The sequence below is a fragment of the Dendropsophus ebraccatus genome, chromosome 7 (genome assembly GCF_027789765.1).
Source record: "Dendropsophus ebraccatus isolate aDenEbr1 chromosome 7, aDenEbr1.pat, whole genome shotgun sequence".
NCBI lineage: Eukaryota > Metazoa > Chordata > Amphibia > Anura > Hylidae > Dendropsophus > Dendropsophus ebraccatus.
The window spans coordinates 115,703,450-115,723,150 of record NC_091460.1 but is presented as its reverse complement, the minus strand read 5'-3'; the positions used below and the strand labels follow the sequence as shown (position 1 = coordinate 115,723,150).

The 19,701-nt window shown below is 42.4% G+C and overlaps 4 non-coding genes across 4 annotated transcripts; all 4 read right to left on the bottom strand.

The window, feature by feature from the left end:
• Positions 1–16,790: 16,790 nt before the first annotated feature.
• Positions 16,791–16,863, bottom strand: TRNAK-UUU (transfer RNA lysine (anticodon UUU)). The gene has a single exon. It is a non-coding gene; the product is annotated as a tRNA-Lys (tRNA).
• Positions 16,864–18,000: 1,137 nt separating this feature from the next.
• TRNAK-UUU (transfer RNA lysine (anticodon UUU)) lies at positions 18,001–18,073 on the bottom strand. Its single transcript has one exon. It is a non-coding gene; the product is annotated as a tRNA-Lys (tRNA).
• Positions 18,074–18,221: 148 nt separating this feature from the next.
• Positions 18,222–18,294, bottom strand: TRNAK-UUU (transfer RNA lysine (anticodon UUU)). The gene has a single exon. It is a non-coding gene; the product is annotated as a tRNA-Lys (tRNA).
• A 694-nt stretch (positions 18,295–18,988) lies between these two features.
• On the bottom strand, positions 18,989–19,061 carry TRNAK-UUU (transfer RNA lysine (anticodon UUU)). Its single transcript has one exon. It is a non-coding gene; the product is annotated as a tRNA-Lys (tRNA).
• Between the last annotated feature and the right edge of the window lie 640 nt (positions 19,062–19,701).

The window sequence follows — 19,701 nt, the reverse complement described above, 5'->3', positions numbered from 1 at the left end:
AGGATGCCATGATGCAATTACAAAGCCTCTGTGCGGCCAGGACAGTAGAAACCCCCGACAAGTGACCCCATTCTGGAAACTACACCCCATAAGGGGGGCAGCGGGGATATGGCCCCCTGGTGACGGCCACATTTGGGACGTGAAAATGAAAAAAAATATATTTTTTATTTTCACGGCACATGTTCTACATATGTGCCTGTTACCAGTGGGGCCCATATGCTCACTGCACCCCTTGTTAGATTCCTTATGGGGTGTAGTTTCCAGGTCACTTGTAGGGGGTTTCTACTGTCCTGGCAGCACAGGAGCTTTGTAATTGCGACATGGCCTCCATCCTCCATTCCAGCCTCTAAATGGCGCTCTGTCCCTTTGGTGGCTTGCCCATATGGCACATTATGTCCACATGTGGGGTATTTTCGTACTCAGGGGAAATTACCCTACACGCTTTGCGTTTATTTTCTTTTTTAACCCCTTGTGGAAATGGAAAAAAATCAAGGCTAGACCAACATTTGGTGTAATTTGTTTTAAATTTTTACTCTAAATCATTAATCTTGTCTTGATTTTTTCATTTTCACAAGGGGCTAAAAAATAAAAAAAAACACAAAATTTGTAGAGCAATTTCCCCTGAGTACGGAAATATCCCACATGTGTGAGAGGAATGAGTTAATCCATCCAAAGTTTGAAGGAAGAAAAATAAATTCTTTTCTCATGAACTCTTTTCTCACGAACTTCAGATTATGAGACTGAATCCTGTTCAAGGACATATAGCTGGTCCACCGTCTGTTCCCAGCAGATAATAAATGTTATTCTAGAATTCACATGCAGATAACAAATGTTTTAGTATTAGCATCCTTATGTATGTATCAACATCCTTATGTAAACAATTTTAATTGAACATTTAATCTTATTGTATCAAAATATATCCGTAGTTATTCGTTCTTTTGAAGTTGATGACGTGCATGGTGTATGACTTTGCATTTTACATTCATATCCATTGGTTTTTTCCTGTATAAATAAAGGTGGGTTCTCAGAGATGAAAACACACCAGACTTGTTTGCAAGATACGTAGTCTGTGTCCTCATTCTAAGTGCATGGTGTGGGAGAGGGGATCCGGACCCATTCTCCAACTTAATTAGGAAACAGCCAACAACAGTAGGCCTTCTTTGGGAAGGCACCTCGACATTATTGGCGCCCGAACAGGGACACGCCCATTACATCGGGAGATCGGATGACCTACACTGCTGTACCAGGAGAGAGAGGGGTGAACAAGGAGACCACAAAACCTGGCCAGGTATGAGTAAAAAATTTGTTTGCTCTTTTCTGTGCTCTCCTCCTTCACATCTTTCTTACCTACCTCTGCAGAGTAAGTTATCAAAGTGAACTCACGATAGGCGTGTCAATTTGAACTTTGTTCTCCTCTTGTTGGCTGTTCTATGTCTGTTTGTCCTAACCTGTGAGGGATAGTATATAGTAGGCGAAGAATTGCTCATTCAGGCTAAAACTGTTACCCAGAGCCCGGCCGTGGTTGTCACAGGTCCTCATAGACACGGAGCGTTGTGCGGTGGGAACAGTGCCAGTGCTAGAACCACTTTGGAATGAGCCTAGTAGCCTAACTATACAAGGACGCTGGACAGTGGTCTGGTTGTTTCCAAGGGAAAGATCTGTAATATGCTAACTACTGTCTTCTGTATACTTGGGGTAACTTGTTTTGCAATTTACATAGCAGCAAGAGTGTATTTCAACATAAGAGACAGAAGCCCTGAACCGTGGAATATTCTAAGTCCCAGCTTTTGGTAGTGATCCGTGGTCATAAGTGTACAGAACACAAGAAAGAAAATCATCAGTTGATCATTCTGGGTGCCTCCTGTTATACGATCACAAAGTAATATAAAATGGGACAAACAGAATCAAAAGGGGTTTCTGCAACCCACATAGTGACCTGCCGATATGGCAAAGAACAAGCAAAAAGGGCAAAAGCAATGTTGAAATATTTTAACATCCAAGACGATGCTGTTTTTAACCCCTATACGTGGACTAAAGTCCAAGAAATAAGGGGAGGATTAATAATTGATAATGGATGGGAAATCACAGTTACCCATATGAAAGATCTATCTCAACAGGCAAAAGACCAACAATGGATGTATGACTGGACAGAGGGAACCTGGGATATAACCCAGAGGGGAGATAACAAAAAGGAACTGAGCCTTACTTCAGCTCCAAATCCCCCCCCTTCTTACATAAAAACAGTAAACGGACCCCCGGGATGGGTATGTTGTAACTGTGGTCAACAAAACCCAGACTGGGAGGACACTTGCTTGGCATGTGGGGCACACAAGCCTCAGCCTGATTCTTTGCACCCTGTGATTGAGAGAAGGGCATTTATTAAGGGACCAGTAGATCCTGACAATCCTGATGCTCCACGAGATTACCAACTAAGGACATTTGATGAATATAAACCCTGGCAACCTGGGGATCAAATGTCCCTGTTACAGAATGCACCAAATCCTGGAATAGCTCCTGTTAGTTTTTGGAGGTACCTAAATCAAATTCAAGGTACATATAGAGCTGCTTGGATAGACATGATGGATCTCTGTAGAATGAAAATGAGCCCGGTTCAATTTTCCCAACTCCAGGCACATATTGGCAATCGTGTACCTCATGACATAAGGTCAACGGCATCAGGACAACAGTTTATGGCACATTTAAATGCTTTTTGCCAAATGCAACAGAGACAAAAGGGATCTGCAGGACCAGTAATACAAGGTCCTCAGGAATCAGTGACTGACTATTCTTTCAGACTAAACCAGTCATATCAAGATGAGGGACTGGATATACAAGATGCAGCAGTCAGAAGATTGCTAGCAAGAGCTTTCATAGATGGTTTAAAACACCCAATTGCAGATAAACTGAAATTATGTTGCCCAGAGTGGAGACAGGCAGATAATGTGGATGATATGGTTACAAAAGCATGTGGAATCCAATTGGATTTGCAAGAAGGAAAACAAAAAAGAGTCGTGGTAGCTGTGGCCAATGAACAGCAACCTGGCCAGAAACCACGGAGAGGTCCCACTTGCTACTATTGTGGGAAGATAGGACATGTGATTAAGGAATGCAGAAAAAGGAAATGGGACGATAAAGAAGGAGAAAAGGAGGAGTCAGAGCCAAAGAGACAACAATGACTATATGTAGCAGAGGATAAAGACACTAGAGGACCATTTGTCAAAATACCCATACAAGTCTCTGGAGTTCAAACCCAAGCTCTAGTAGATTCATGAGCCTCAAGATCAATGATACCCTCTGATAAGTTGTCTCCCAATGATATATCAAATGATGTAGTAAGTGTATCTGGCTTTGATGGTCAACTACAACAAATTTCTCTTACCCACCCACTAAAAACAAAAATAGGTCCACATATATTGGTATCCAGATTTCTTGTGGGTGGATCTGGGACAATGGCACTTTTGGGTGCTGATCTTTTGTCCCGCCTGCAGGGGAACATACAATATATGGAAGATGGGAATGTTATGTTGAAAATTCCCTCAGACCTACAACCTGAGGCACTGTGTCAAATACTCAGCCTTGAAGAGCAGAATGACAGCATTCCTGCTACTTCTCAGTCTACACTCCTTGATTCCTTACCTCCCATTTTATGGGCTAAGGATAAAATTGATGTAGGAGACATGCCAGTAGCACCAGTAAAAGTGAAATGGAAAGAAAATATCACACTGCCTCAACTTCAACAGTACCCTCTTAACTCTGCTCAAGAAAAGTCATTATCTGAGCAAATAGAACCGTTGTTGCAAAGGGGGGTACTGATTAGATTAAAATCTGCAGCCAATACTCCATTATTCCCTGTTAAAAAGAAGACCATCAAGGGACAACCAACTGTTTACCGAATGGTTCATGATCTCAGAGCCATAAATGCAATACTGGAACCCCTCACTCCAGTAGTCCCAAATCCCCATACGCTGCTCAATCAAATACCATCTGGAACACAGTATTATACTGTCATTGACTTGGTCAATGCCTACTGGTCAGTGCCATTGCACCTGGATTGCTACCACCTGTTCACATTCACACACAAGGGTGTCCAATATGCATGGACAAGATTGCCACAGGGAATGGTTCATTCACCAACTTTGTACTCTGCAGCAATGGCATCTGTCCTAGAAGCCTTTCAGTTGCCACCAGAGACTGTGCTCTTACAGTACGTTGATGACTTACTTCTTTGCTGTCCAACAAAAGAAGTTTGTGAAAAAACAAGCATGGAATTACTGAATTTCCTTGTTACAATACACTGCAAAGTGTCCAGAGACAAATTACAATTTGTCCAAGAGAAGGTCATTTTTCTAGGACATTGTCTATCAGCTGGCCAGAAACATCTAAGTCCAAGTCGCATACAAACTGTACAGCAAGCCAAACCTCCAACCAATGTGAAGAAGCTTCGTGCTTTTCTGGGACTCGTATCTTACTGTAGGCAGTGGATACCAAATGCTTCAAAACTAATGCAACCATTGTATGACTGCACAAAAGAAATTCCTTTCAAATTTCCAGCAGAAGCGGCAGCTGCATTTCAAACTCTCAAGCAAGAATTGTTGAGAGCCCCTGCTTTGAGTTTGCCAAATTACGAGTATCCTTTCTTTCTCTTTATCAGAGAAATAGATGGGTACGCTTTGGGAGTCCTTACTCAGAAACATGATGGCAAACATAGACCTCTGGGGTACTATTCAGTCAAATTGGACTCAGTGGTCAAAGCAGCTCCCACTTGCCTAAGGACTGTTATATCAGTACAAGTCATTGTGGATAAAGCATCAGATGTATCTCTAGATTATCCTACCACCATTCTAACTACTCATGACGTCTATGCCATACTAACACAGGTCCAAACTAAGCATCTGTCAATGGCTAGACAAGTCCGTATGCAATGTGCACTTCTCCTTCCTCCTAATTTCATCTTTCAAAAACTCACAAGTCTAAATCTGGCTGAACTTCTCATATTCACAGATTTGGACAGGGGGGAAAAGGACAGTGACAATGGTGAAGAAACACTTGAAATCATGGAACACGACTGTGCTGAACTAATAGAAGCAGAGTCACAACCTATTCACAATATTTCAAGAATCCCATTGCCAAATCCTGTGCATGAATTTTTCATTGATGGCAGCAGGTTTGCTGATGAGCATGGCAAATTCCATACTGGATATGCTGTGGTAACCCTGCATGAGACAGTGATATGTGGCCCTTTGCCGCCAGGCTGTTCTGCCCAGGTTGCAGAATTAACAGCACTGAAAAAGGCCATAGAACAAGCAGGAGATGATGCCACCAATATCTACACTGATTCAGCATACGCACATGGCGTAATCCATGACTCAGGCCACATTTGGGCAGTGAGAGGGTTTCTGACTGCAGCAGGAAACCCTATTAAGCATGGGACTCTGATCAAAGAACTCATAGAGACAGCTGCAAAAACCAGAGATCTTGCAGTGATAAAAGTAGCTGCTCACACACGAGCAGATACCAAGGAGGCCAGAGGGAATGATTTGGCCGACAAAACTGCAAAGAAAGCAGCTCTTCTTCCACTAGAACCTGATGAAGAAGTGGATACTGTGAGTGATCAAACAGAATTACAAAAAGTCATTCGGTCCATGACGGAGGAAGAGCTTGACGAATGCACAAGAAAAGGGGTGTTGGTGGATGGAATATGGCATATTGAAGGGTTACCAGTTTTGCCAAAAGCCTGGTTTCCAACCCTTTACTCAACCTTACATCTACCTAGCCATGTCAGTGCAAATGTGATGTTGCAACAAAGCAGAAAATTCTGGTATGCACCAGGATTCAGGCATTATGTGAATGAACGCCTAAGGGTATGTCACATTTGCCAGGCCAATAACCCTGGACAGACAGTAAAAGTCCCACAAAAACATTTACCAAGGGCTTATTATCCCTTTCAGAGACTTCAAATTGACTACATCCAGATGCCAAAGTCTGGTCCACATGAGTATGTACTTGTCTGTGTGGATCTCTTTTCTGGATGGCCGGAGGCATATCCGGTAAAGTCAGCCAATGCCAGAAATACAGCAGCTAAGATTGCTATGGAACTGGTTCCAAGATTTGGCCTACCAGAAGTCATTGAATCGGATCGAGGAACGCACTTTACTGGTCAAGTGTTCCAAAATGTGTGTCAAGCTTTGGGTATAGACTCAGCACTACACACCCCCTACAGGCCACAGGCCTCAGGAAAGGTGGAAAGGCTGAATGGTACCCTTAAGCTGAAAATACAAAAAACAATGCAAGAGACACATAAACCATGGCCACAGTGCTTACCAATTGCTTTGTATTCAGTGAGAACAGCTCCTCAGGGCAAGACTAAACTCTCTCCATACGAAATATTGTTCGGGCGGGCACCACAGTTGGGGTGTTATCTACCACAGCAGTTGGAAATGAATTGCGATAACCTATCTGCATATGTTATCAGTTTGCAAAAGCAACTAAATAATAACCATTCTCGAGTTTTCTCTTCCCTTCCAGACCCTGAGGCTGATACTGGAGCCCATAAATTACAACCTGGTGATCTTGTCTATGTAAAGAAGCATACTCGAAAAAGTCTTGAGCCCAGATTTGATGGTCCATTCCAAGTGCTTCTGACAACGCCTACCTCTGTCAAGTTGGAAGGAAAGGAGACATGGATCCATGCCAGCCATTGCAAATTTGCATCATGATTTTGATCCTGACTGGGTCAAGTGTATTCTTGTTAAAAAACTCTGAGTTTCGAGAAAACATGTTACTAACACATCACAAATTACTTAACATGGAATTAAATGTATCAGATTGCTGGATATGTACCCACTCACCAGTGACTGATTGTTCTCTAGCGTATTTGGCTATACCTGTCCCGTTTGAAGAATTCCTTAATTCAGACACATGTTGGGATCAGAGAGCTAACAACGACACACAGTATAGCAGTCAATGGAATGTTAGTGTACCAATTCCAGTAGTGGGATGGACATCACCCCCATGGTGGGCGGGAGCTTTAGTATCCATAACTAAGTGTCACCACCAATATTTAACCTTCAAAGGAGGTAGTTGGGTAAGAAGAAATTACACACAAATTGTGCAAGTAGGAGATATTCCTTTAGAGGGAGTAAAAATAATATTCAACAGAACGGAGAATAGTGTGGGGACTTCAGATGCATGGAAACCATCTCTATTAGAAAGGAAAATTCTAGACCCTGAATGGAAGAGGGCATCCCTATTTAAAGATGGTAATGAGACCACCTGTATGGATGAGATAGATAATTTATGGTGCAATGAATCCTCTGAGTATACGCCATTCGCACCCACCTGTGGTAACCCAGATGTAGGGTATTGTAGCCCTTTGGGACAAGATCCTGAGTGGTGTGCAATAAAGAGTGTAAACAAATTGATTGATCTTGCCCATCATCTAGTTTTACAGCATTCTCACCTATGGGACCTTCCAGGAGGAGTGTATTGGGTCTGTGGAAGGAACACTTACAAATGGCTCCCTGTGGGAATAAATGGTACCTGTACAGTGGTAAGATTGACACCTGCTACTTTTATAGTACAGACTGACGACCTCCCAATAGGTAAGATCCCTAGACATTCACTGACAAAAAGGGCCAAGGACAATAAACCGCGACACAATGGAAGACCTCATCTAGTACAGATGTCAGTCAGCGGCCAACAAATTTTTTAGTACTTTATTTCTGTATCCTATGGTGATGCAAACTTGGGACAAATTAGTTGAAGCCACAGACTATTTAGATGATCAGATATTTGACATACTGGATATACTCAACACCTCAGTAGCAGTGCAGAGGCAACTTATGGTAGTTACTAACCAGCACACTGTGGTGCTTGATTATCTAACTGCTGCTCAAGGGGGGATGTGTCAGGTAGTTGGCCCTACATGTTGTCATTATGTAAATGATCAGGGAATAGTGCAAATCACAGCAGGACTGGATAAAATTGCACAACTAAGGAAAAAACATGATGAGATGATTTTGGCAGACCAGGATAAATGGTGGTCAGGGGCATTAGCTAGCTTAAATCCTGCAAATTGGTTCAATGGTATGGGAGGATGGTTCATGGGAATACTACAAACAGTTTTTCAGATCATGTTGTTTCTTTTATTGGTCTATTGTGTAATCAAAGGATTATGCTGTTGTTGTCAACAAGTTACAAAGACTGAATCTTATACTCTATAAGTAATGATGTTTGTTTCTTTTCCTTCTAGATTGGCGTTATGATGAGAAAATCTCTTGGAGGAGGATATGCCCATGTGGCTCTAGGTGATGGTGTTGGACCCAGAAGCATCCGCACCCTGACAACCCGCGGCGGTCAGAGAGTGTTTAGGGTACATATTGGGATTTAATCCTGTCCAGGACCCAGATTTCTTCATCATCGCCAAAAAGGGGGGACACTGAGAGGAATGAGTTAATCCATCCAAAGTTTGAAGGAAGAAAAATAAATTCTTTTCTCATGAACTCTTTTCTCACGAACTTCAGATTATGAGACTGAATCCTGTTCAAGGACATATAGCTGGTCCACCGTCTGTTCCCAGCAGATAATAAATGTTATTCTAGAATTCACATGCAGATAACAAATGTTTTAGTATTAGCATCCTTATGTATGTATCAACATCCTTATGTAAACAATTTTAATTGAACATTTAATCTTATTGTATCAAAATATATCCGTAGTTATTCGTTCTTTTGAAGTTGATGACGTGCATGGTGTATGACTTTGCATTTTACATTCATATCCATTGGTTTTTTTCCTGTATAAATAAAGGTGGGTTCTCAGAGATGAAAACACACCAGACTTGTTTGCAAGATACGTAGTCTGTGTCCTCATTCTAAGTGCATGGTGTTGGAGAGGGGATCCGGACCCATTCTCCAACTTAATTAGGAAACAGCCAACAACAGTAGGCCTTCTTTGGGAAGGCACCTCGACATGTGGACATAAAGCGCCATGCGGGTGCAGGGTAAGCCTCCGAAGGGAAGGAGCGCCATTTGGTTTTTTGAGGCTGGATTTGGCTGGAATGAATTTCGAGGGGCCATGTTGTATTTAAAAGGCCCCTGTGTTGCCAAGACAGTTGAAACCCCCCACAAGTGACCCCATTATGGAAACTACACCCCTCAAGGAATGTAACAAGGGGTGTAGTGAGCATATGGACCCCACTGGTGACGGGCACAAATGTGGAACAATGTGGCGTGAAAATGAAATATTACATTTTTTACACTATAATGTTGGTCTAGCCTTGAATTTATCATTTTCACAAGGGGTTAAAAGAGAAAAAAACACACAAAATGTTTAGAGCAATTTCCCCCGAGTCCGTAAATACCCCACATGTGGACATAAAGCGCCATGTGGGCGCAGGGCAAGCCTCTCAAGGGAAGGAGCGCCATTTGGATTTTGGAGGTTGGATTTGGCTAGAATGGATGATGAACGCCATGTCGCATTTACAGAGCCCTTGTGCTGCCAGGACAGTGGAAACCCAACACAAGTGACCCCATTCTGGAAAATACACACCTTAAGGAATCTAACAAGGGGTGCAATGAGGATATGGACCCCTTGATGACGGGCACATTTGTGCCGTGAAAGTGAAAAAATGAAATTTTTCACTTTCACGTCACATTGTTCCACATTTGTGCCCGTCACCAGTGGGGTCCATATGCTCACTGCACCCCTTGTTAGATTCCTTGAGGGGTGTAGTTTCCAGAATGGGGTCACTTGTGGGGTGTTTCCAGTGTTTTGGCAGCACGAGGGCTCTGTAAATGCGACGTGGCCCTTGAAATCCATTCCAGTGAAATCCAGCTCCAATTGGCGCTCCTTCCCTTTGGAGGCTCGTCCTGCGCCCCCTTGGCACTTTATGTCCACATGTGGGGTATTTCCGTACTCGGGAGAAACTGCGCTACATGTTTTGTGTTTTTTTTCTTCCTTTTATCCCTTTGTGAAAATGAAAAATTGAAGTCTAGAACAACGTTTTAGTGTAAAAAATACTTTTGTCTTTTTTCACGCCATATTGTTGGGAAAATCTGTGAAGCACCTGTGGGGTCCAGATGCTCACCGCACCCCTAGTTACATTCTTTGAGGGGTGTAGTTTTCTGAATGGTGTCCCTTTAGTGGTGTTTTTTAGGTTTTGGCACCCCAGAGCCTCTGCCAAGCTGAAGTGGTACAGTCAGAAATGACCAAATATAACGGAGCCATTGAAATGCACTAGGCGCTCCCTTATATCTGAGGCTTGTGGTTGCGTCAAATAGCGCTATAGGGCCACATATGGGGTATTTCTATAAACTGCAGAAACGGGGCAATAAATATTGGGGTGCATTTCTCTGGTAATAAGTTTATAATTATGAAAAATATTGGATTACAATAAAATCTCTGCACAGAAAATTAAGATTTTCAAATTTCTTACACACTTAGCTTTTATTTCTGTGACTCCCCTAAAGGGTTAAAAAACTTTCTTGATCTGCTTTTGCAGAGTTTGGGGGGTGCAGTTTCTGAAATGGGGTACTTTGTGGGGCTTTCTAACATACAGGCCCCTCAAATACACTTTAAACCTGAACAGGTCCCTAAAAATATCTGATTTTGAAATTTTACAGAAAATTTGGAAATTTGCTGCTAATGTTTTACGCTTACTATTGTCTAAAAAAAATGAAATATAGTTTAATAAATGCTGCCAACATAAAGTAGACATGTTGCTAATGTTATTTAATATATAATTTATGTGGCATAACCATTTTCTGTATAAGCAGAAAAGGTTTAAAGTTGGAAAAATGCATTTTTTACAATTTTTCACGTTATTTTGGTTTTTTTCATAAAGATTCGTTATAAGTATCGACTCCAATTTACAAGAAATGTGAAGTACAATATGTCACGAGAAAACAATCTCAGAATCAGCCGGATAGGTAAAAGCATCCCGAAGTTATTAATGAATAAAGTGACACAGGTCATATTCATAAAATTTGCTCCGGTCCTTAAGGCCATTTTAGGCCCGGTCCTTAAGGGGTTAAAGCAATTAGGGCTTTCTCCACCCAGGAAGTAGACCCTGAATGGGTCGAATGAGCCTTAGTGAATTCAGCAGCATCCTGACTAGGGATGGTCCGAACCTGGTTCGGGTCGGGTTCGTACGAACCCAAACCCTCAGAAATGAATCCCGCTGTCTGCCCTCTCCATGGAGAGAGGGGATACAGCGGGAGGACCTCCTGGAAAACTGGGATACAGCCATAACCATAGGCTGTATCACAGTTTTCCAGGCGGTCCTCCTGCTGTATCCACCCGCTGCATGGAGCGGGCAGACAGCGGGAATCTGATGCCGAGAGTTCAGGTTCATACGAACCCGAATCTCGGCAGATTCGGACCATCCCTAATCCTGACCACTGAGGTTGATACATTCCAATATCCATCTAGATATGGTAGGTTTTGAGGCTTTCTTATCTCTGTTTTTACCGTTTTTACAAACAGGTTTTCCGACAGTCTAAAGCCTTCTGTCTAGGGATGGTCCGGGTTCGTATAAACCTGAACTCTCGGCATCAGATTCCCGCTGCCTGCCCGCTCCGTGCAGCGGGTGGATACAGCGGGAGGACCGCCTGGAAAACTGGGATACAGCCTATGGCTATGGCTGTATCCCAGTTTTCCAGGCGGTCCTCCCGCTGTATCCACCCTCTCCACGGCAGGAATCATTGCCGAGAGTTCAGGTTCGTACGAACCCGAACCGAACCAGGTTCGGACCATCCCTACTTCTGTCCTCTGAGAATTAAGTCTTAGACATTTTATCACTTCCAAACTGTTCAGTAAGTGATCCTCTACGACAGACTCTGGAGAGAGAACTGGAATAAAAATCATCTGGTTTAGATTCAAAATAGAAGGAACTTTAGGAGAGAAGGTAGGCAAAAATTTTAACAACACTCTATCCAGGAAGAAGGTTGTATAAGGTTCGGCAAAAGTGAGCCCCCGAAGCTCTCAGATTCTTTTAGCAGATGTTATGGCTAACAGGAATACGGTCTTCAGAGTCAACATCTTCAAATGAACTTCAGGAAGAGGTTCAAAAGGCTGATCATCTAGCACCTTCAATACTATGGATAAGTCTAAGGGGTTAACTGGTCTGCAAATCCGAGGATGGAGACGAGTCACTGCTCTAACATAGTTCATTACCTCAGGCACTTGTAAAAGTCTTCTGTTTAGAAAAACTGATATGGCTGCAAGTTGGAGTCTGAAGGTTGCAGGTGTTAACCCCTTGTCAAGTCCGTCCTGAAGAAATTTTAAAATCTGCTGCACTGAAGGATCACTGGGGTCTACTTGTCTAGAAGAGCCGCAAGCTTGGAAAACTCTTCTGACTCTAGCATAAGCCCTGTTGGTCACCTTACTTCTGGTGTTAGATAGCGTATCCAATAGTTGGTTATAAAACAATTTGGCTCTTAATTGGGAGCGGTCAATCTCCATGCTGTCATATTCAGAGTCCCCAGATTTCGGCAGAGCTGAGTGCTCTGATGCACCAGGTTCTGCAATGTTGGAAATTTCCAATAATTTCCCCGGCTCATTGTCATGAGTTGAGCAAACCAGGATCTTTTCATCCAGAATGGAATGACTGCTATGACCGAGGCCTGATCCTGTCTGATTTTAATCAAGACTTGGGGGATCATGGCAGTTGGCCGAAAGATGTAGGCCAGTCCGAAGTTCCAAGTTATGAACATTGCATCTGTGACCTCTGGATTGTCCGCCTGGTAAGGGAAGCAGAATCTTGGTACCTTGGTATTGTGATGGGTAGTCATCAGATCTATCTCCTGGGATCCCCACTTGGCCACTATCTGCTTGAACATTAACAGGTTCAATGACCACTCCCCTGGGATTTTCATGTTGTTCTTAGGTAGTCTGCTAGAATTTTGTGGGTCCCTTTGATGTAATCAGTCAGGAATGTGCAGTAGCCTGGTCTGAACTTGGCCTGGTGTTTGCTTTTGTGTGCCACACCAGATTGCTTCTCAGCTTCTGGCAATAAAGGAGTTAAGCTGAGAAGCAGCTGAACTTGATAATGCACCTGTGTTGTCTGTGTGATTGACGGGTTCCTCTGCCTGTCTGCAACCTGGAAGATCAGAGCGCTGGTCTCTTCCGCAACTATGGTTTTAACCCCAGGTACTCGTCGACTCATGCCACCGAGTCAGTTAACACCTCAGCAGAAGCTATTTTTTCAAAACTGTGCACAGTTTGGGCCCAGGCTCATCAGAACCTGGTTAAAGCCCAAGAGCTTTTTCAGAAACATGCCAATAAAAGACACATACCTGGCCATCAATATGTAGTAGGGGAAAAGGTTTGGCTCTCTACTAAGAACCTGAGGTTACGGGTACAGTCTGGCAAACTGGCACCCAAGTATATCGGTCCATACACTGTTGTGGAGATGATAAATCCTGTTACTTTTAGATTGAAATTGCCTGCGTTGTTTTGCATTCATAATGTGTTTCATAAAGCACTCCTGAAAAGGTACGTTCCTCCAGTGTCTCCATCTACTCCTCCTGCTCCACTTGTCATCCAGGGGGAGTTGGAGTATGAGGTGGAGAAAATTCTCAATTCTCGTTGGGTACAGGGTTCCATACAGTATCTGGTCCACTTGAAGGGCTTTGGTCCAGAGGAGTGTACGTGGGTTTCTGGGAAGGACATGCATGTCCCATGTCTAGTTCGACAATTTCACGCACGTAATCCGTCTAAGCCAGGTCCGTTCAATAAGGGTACTGTCAGGAATGTGCAGTAGCCTGGTGTGAACTGGGCCTGGTGTTGGCTTTTGTGTGGCACACCCGATTGCTTCTCAGCTTCTAGCAATGCAGGAGTTAAGCTGAAAAGCTGCTGAACTTGATAATGCACCTATGTTGTCTGTGGGATTGACGGATTCCTCTGCCTGTCTGCAACCTGGAAGATCAGAGCGCTGGTCCAATGGGGATCCTGAGCAGACTCTTGGTCAGCATAAAACAAAGCTGAGGCAGAGTCCCAGCGCTGGCTATTAGATTAACACCCTGATCCCAGCTTCCCCTTGTCTATTCCTGCGATCCCTGTCCTACTCCCTCTGCTTGCTCGTCTGTGTTACCTGACCTCTGGCTTTGACTTTTGACTATCCGATTGCTACTTGTTTTGTACTGCGCTGCCTGTTTGGTTTTGACCCTGCCTGTTTGACTATCCTATATTGTGTTTGTCCGTCTGTCTTGTTCTGTGTTTCACGTACTCAGTATAGGGAACGTCTTTGTGGTTGTCCACGGCCGCCTAAGGCCGATTGAGGCAAGTAGGTAGGGACATTTGGGGGGGGTTCAGCATCAGGGCTCACTGTTTGTCTTGTCCCTGCCTCCCCTGTCCTTACACAGCCATTATCCTTGGTACATAGGATTTTGCCCAACTCATAATCTTCCCAACTTCCGACAGAAGGACTTTTGATCGGGTGTCTCCCTTCTTGTTTATTTAGAAGATGGACGTTATGTTGTCCTTCTTTACTTTCACCACTTGATTCTGGAGTTGAGGAGTAAACTGTTGCAGAGCTCTAAATATAGCTCTCAGCTCTCTTGTAAGAGAGGGTTTTTTTCTGAGTCTGATCAGGTTCCTTGAGCTGTTAGCTCTGCCACATAGGCCCCCAACCTGAGCCTGAGATGTCTGTTGTAACGACTATCCATGGAGGATCTTCCAAGCTGGCTCCATCTTTTACTTCTGACGACCACAGGATGGAATTCCCTACTAAAGAAGAGAGTGTGATCTTTCTGTCCAGATCTGAACACCGTTTGGTTTAAGTATGGAGAACTTCTGCTTGTAGTGGTCTCATATGCCAGAGCGCCCAGGAGACTGCCTCTGCAGCAGATGACAGGAGACCTAGGAAACGCATAAGAGTTCTGAGGGACACCTGACGAGGAACTTTCAGAAATCGAAACCTAGTCTCCATTCTGAACTTGTCTTTCCGAATGAACCTGTTGAGAAATCTTAGATCTATGATCAACGCCACTTGCCCAATGGTTTCGGCACCAAGAAAACGGAAAAAGTATACTCCCATACCTCTTTCCTTGAGAGGTACTGGCTGTAATGCCAAAATATCTATCAACTCGAGAATAGAGTTTTCCAGAATCTCTTACTTTATTTCTGACAGACTTGAAGAAATTACAAAGCTTTCTTTGGCTAGTGGGTGAAGAGGCAAGACATAACCTCATCTTACAATATATAAGACCCACTTATCCGAGATCAACCTTTCCTATGTGGACAGGAAGAAAGAAAGGTGACCGCCCACAGAAGGGTTGGCATCAGAAGCCCTTTCTCTTGGAAGAGGTCTTCTTATTTTTGGACACACCTCCTCTTCTGGAGAATCCTGAATCTCTGCCACAAAATCTATTTTGTCTATCTCTTTGAGGAGACTTCTCCTGTCTCAGACAAAAGGACCTACAGACATAAGGTAAGGATTTACCTTTTTTGTCAGACAAATCTTCCATAATTGAAGACCCAAACACCATAGTTCTGACCCAAAACATCTACCCGCGGTAATTTCTAAATTACATAGGATTTGAAAGATTGTCCCCTGGCCAGGGATGAAGCCAAAGTGCTCTCCTGGCTGCAGAGGATAGGGCTAAAACCCTAGAGGCCATTCTGTCAGGAAGAGAGGCTGAATCACATAAGTAGTCAACCACTAATGAGACTTACTTAAATGAAGCCAAGATATTTTCTCTGTTTATGCCAGAGTCTATGTCATATTGAATTCTCAATAACCATTTCCTCAAGGCTAAAGATGTGTCATGATTAGCAATGGCAATAGAAAACTGCCCTGCTCTTTTCAATGACACCTCAATCCTACGATCCATAGGAGCTCTAAGGTTTGAACTGTCATCAGCTAGTACAATAGTTCCTCTAGACAACTTTGAGATAGCCCTGTCAACCTTAGGGGAAGTTAACTAAGTTATCTAACAAAATATTTATAGCAAGAACCTTATGAGGCTTCTTCCATTTAGCCTTAATAAGGTCAGAAATAAAGTCATCAATACGAAAGGCCTTCATACTCTTGAAAGAGGAATGTAACGACAGCCGAGTATTCCAGATGCCATCCTCTTACTCACCATTGTGGCCTTGGTTCTTCTGGCTTTTGGTCCTAGCCGCATGGAGCAACATACTTTATGTCCTCTCTTTTCTTCCTCCATGCAGTATAGGGCTATGTTCACATTACGTATGAGACCGGCCGTTCCGTGACCCCGGCCGGGTCACGGAATGGCCGGTCTCTGGCCGGATCATCTCAGCCGGTACTTAAGTACCGGACGCACGATCTTTCCGGCCGCAGAGCTCTGATGTGGACGCATCAGCGTGTGCCCGCATCAGAGCTTCCCATAGTCCACAGTGAAGCGAGCGGCCGGAGCCGCTCGGTTCACTCTGTGAACTGACAGGCCTGTCAGTTTTTTCCGGCGCCGCACAGATCCCGGCTGGAGCGTATACGATGTGTGTATATTGGTGTGTGTATATAGGTTCTAGGAAAGCTGGCTATGAGTAAATAGGAGAATTGTCCACTAGTGATGCATATGTACAAAGTCAATTTTCGAAATGTTGGTAGAATATGGACATAAAGATTGAAATTAAAACCTCAGTCAGTAAATGAGAATTTCCTAAAGAACTATTTAGGTTCTAGGAAAGCTGGCTATGAGTAAATAAGAGAATTGTCCACTAGTGATGCATATTTACAAAGTCAGTTTTTCGAAACGTTGATAGAATATTTACATAAAGATTGAAATTAAAACCTCAGTCAGTAAACGAAAATTTCCTAAAGAACATCACGCCTGAACAGGGACTTGAACCCTGGACCCTCAGATTAAAAGTCTGATGCTCTACCGACTGAGCTATCCAGGCTCTGAAAATTCACTTTTAATCACAAAAGAAAAAACGATAGCTTTTTAAAGAAAGCAATATTTATAGACAGATGCACTAAACTGAAAAGCACATCTGAACAGGAACTTCAACCCTTGACCACTAAACAAGACATTGCGGATGAAAAGCGCACCCGAACAGGGACTTGAACCCTGGACCCTCAGATTAAAAGTCTGATGCTCTACCGACTGAGCTATCCAGGGTCTGAAAGTTCACTTTTAATCACAAAAGAAAAAACGATAGCTTTTTAAAGAAAGCAATATTTATAGACAGATGCACTAAACTGAAAAGCACATCTGAACAGGAACTTCAACCCTTGACCACTAAACAAGACATTGCGGATGAAAAGCACGCCCGAGCAGTGACTTGTACCCTGGACCCTCAGATTAAAAGTCTGATGCTCTACCGACTGAGCTATCCAGGCTCTGAAAACTTTAATTTGTAGGGGGCAAAAAAAAATGTGTAACTTTTCGAAAGACAGCACTATAGATGATTCTAAACTTTTAAACAAACACAATAGTTTTGCAAAGAAGCCAACAAAGATGAATTCAAACATTTCATTGAGGTTTTAGGAAATGTTAACTGTTAAATCTGAATAGGGATTTAAATTCTGGATCCTCAGAATAAAGGTCTGATGGTCTCCCGACTGAACTTTTCAGGTTCTAGGAAAGCTGGCTATGAGTAAATAGGAGAATTGTCCACTAGTGATGCATATGTACAAAGTCAATTTTCGAAATGTTGGTAGAATATGGACATAAAGATTGAAATTAAAAACTCAGTCAGTAAATGAGAATTTCCTAAAGAACTATTTAGGTTCTAGGAAAGCTGGCTATGAGTAAATAAGAGAATTGTCCACTAGTGATGCATATGTACAAAGTCAGTTTTCGAAACGTTGGTAGAATATGGACATAAAGATTGAAATTAAAACCTCAGTCAGTAAATGAGAATTTCCTAAAGAACTATTTAGGTTCTAGGAAAGCTGGCTATGAGTAAATAAGAGAATTGTCCACTAGTGATGCATATGTACAAAGTCAGTTTTCGAAAACGTTGGTAGAATATGGACATAAAGATTGAAATTAAATCCTCAGTCAGTAAACGAGAATTTCCTAAAGAACATCACGCCTGAACAGGGACTTGAACCCTGGACCCTCAGATTAAAAATCTGATGCTCTACCGACTGAGCTATCCAGGCTCTGAAAATTTTCTTTTAATCACAAAAGAAAAAACGATAGCTTTTTAAAGAAAGCAATATTTATAGACAGATGCACTAAACTGAAAAGCACATCTGAACAGGAACTTCAACCCTTGACCACTAAACAAGACATTGCGGATGAAAAGCACGCCCGAACAGGGACTTGAACCCTGGACCCTCAGATTAAAAGTCTGATGCTCTACCGACTGAGCTATCCAGGCTCTGAAAACTTTAATTTGTAGGGGGCAAAAAAAATGTGTAACTTTTCGAAAGACAGCACTATAGATGATTCTAAACTTTTAAACAAACACAATAGTTTTGCAAAGAAGCCAACAAAGATGAATTCAAACATTTCATTGAGGTTTTAGCAAATGTTTACTGTTAAATCTGAATAGGGATTTAAATTCTGGATCCTCAGAATAAAGGTCTGATGGTCTCCCGACGGAACTTTTCAGGTTCTAGGAAAGCTGGCTATGAGTAAATAGGAGAATTGTCCACTAGTGATGCATATGTACAAAGTCAATTTTCGAAATGTTGGTAGAATATGGACATAAAGATTGAAATTAAAACCTCAGTCAGTAAATGAGAATTTCCTAAAGAACTATTTAGGTTCTAGGAAAGCTGGCTATGAGTAAATAAGAGAATTGTCCACTAGTGATGCATATGTACAAAGTCAGTTTTCGAAACGTTGGTAGAATATGGACATAAAGATTGAAATTAAAACCTCAGTCAGTAAATGAGAATTTCCTAAAGAACTATTTAGGTTCTAGGAAAGCTGGCTATGAGTAAATAAGAGAATTGTCCACTAGTGATGCATATGTACAAAGTCAGTTTTCGAAAACGTTGGTAGAATATGGACATAAAGATTGAAATTAAAACCTCAGTCAGTAAACGAGAATTTCCTAAAGAACATCACGCCTGAACAGGGACTTGAACCCTGGACCCTCAGATTAAAAATCTGATGCTCTACCGACTGAGCTATCCAGGCTCTGAAAATCCTCTTTTAATCACAAAAGAAAAAACGATAGCTTTTTAAAGAAAGCAATATTTATAGACAGATGCACTAAACTGAAAAGCACATCTGAACAGGAACTTCAACCCTTGACCACTAAACAAGACATTGCGGATGAAAGCACGCCCGAACTGGGACTTGAACCCTGGACCCTCAGATTAAAAGTCTGATGCTCTACCGACTGAGCTATCCAAGCTCTGAAAACTTTAATTTGTAGGGGGCAAAAAAAATGTGTAACTTTTCGAAAGACAGCACTATAGATGATTCTAAACTTTTAAACAAACACAATAGTTTTGCAAAGAAGCCAACAAAGATGAATTCAAACATTTCATTGAGGTTTTAGCAAATGTTAACTGTTAAATCTGAATAGGGATTTAAATTCTGGATCCTCAGAATAAAGGTCTGATGGTCTCCCGACTGAACTTTTCAGGTTCTAGGAAAGCTGGCTATGAGTCAATAGGAGCATTGTCCACTAGTGATGCATATGTACAAAGTCAATTTTCGAAATGTTGGTAGAATATGGACATAAAGATTGAAATTAAAACCTCAGTCAGTAAATGAGAATTTCCTAAAGAACTATTTAGGTTCTAGGAAAGCTGGCTATGAGTAAATAAGA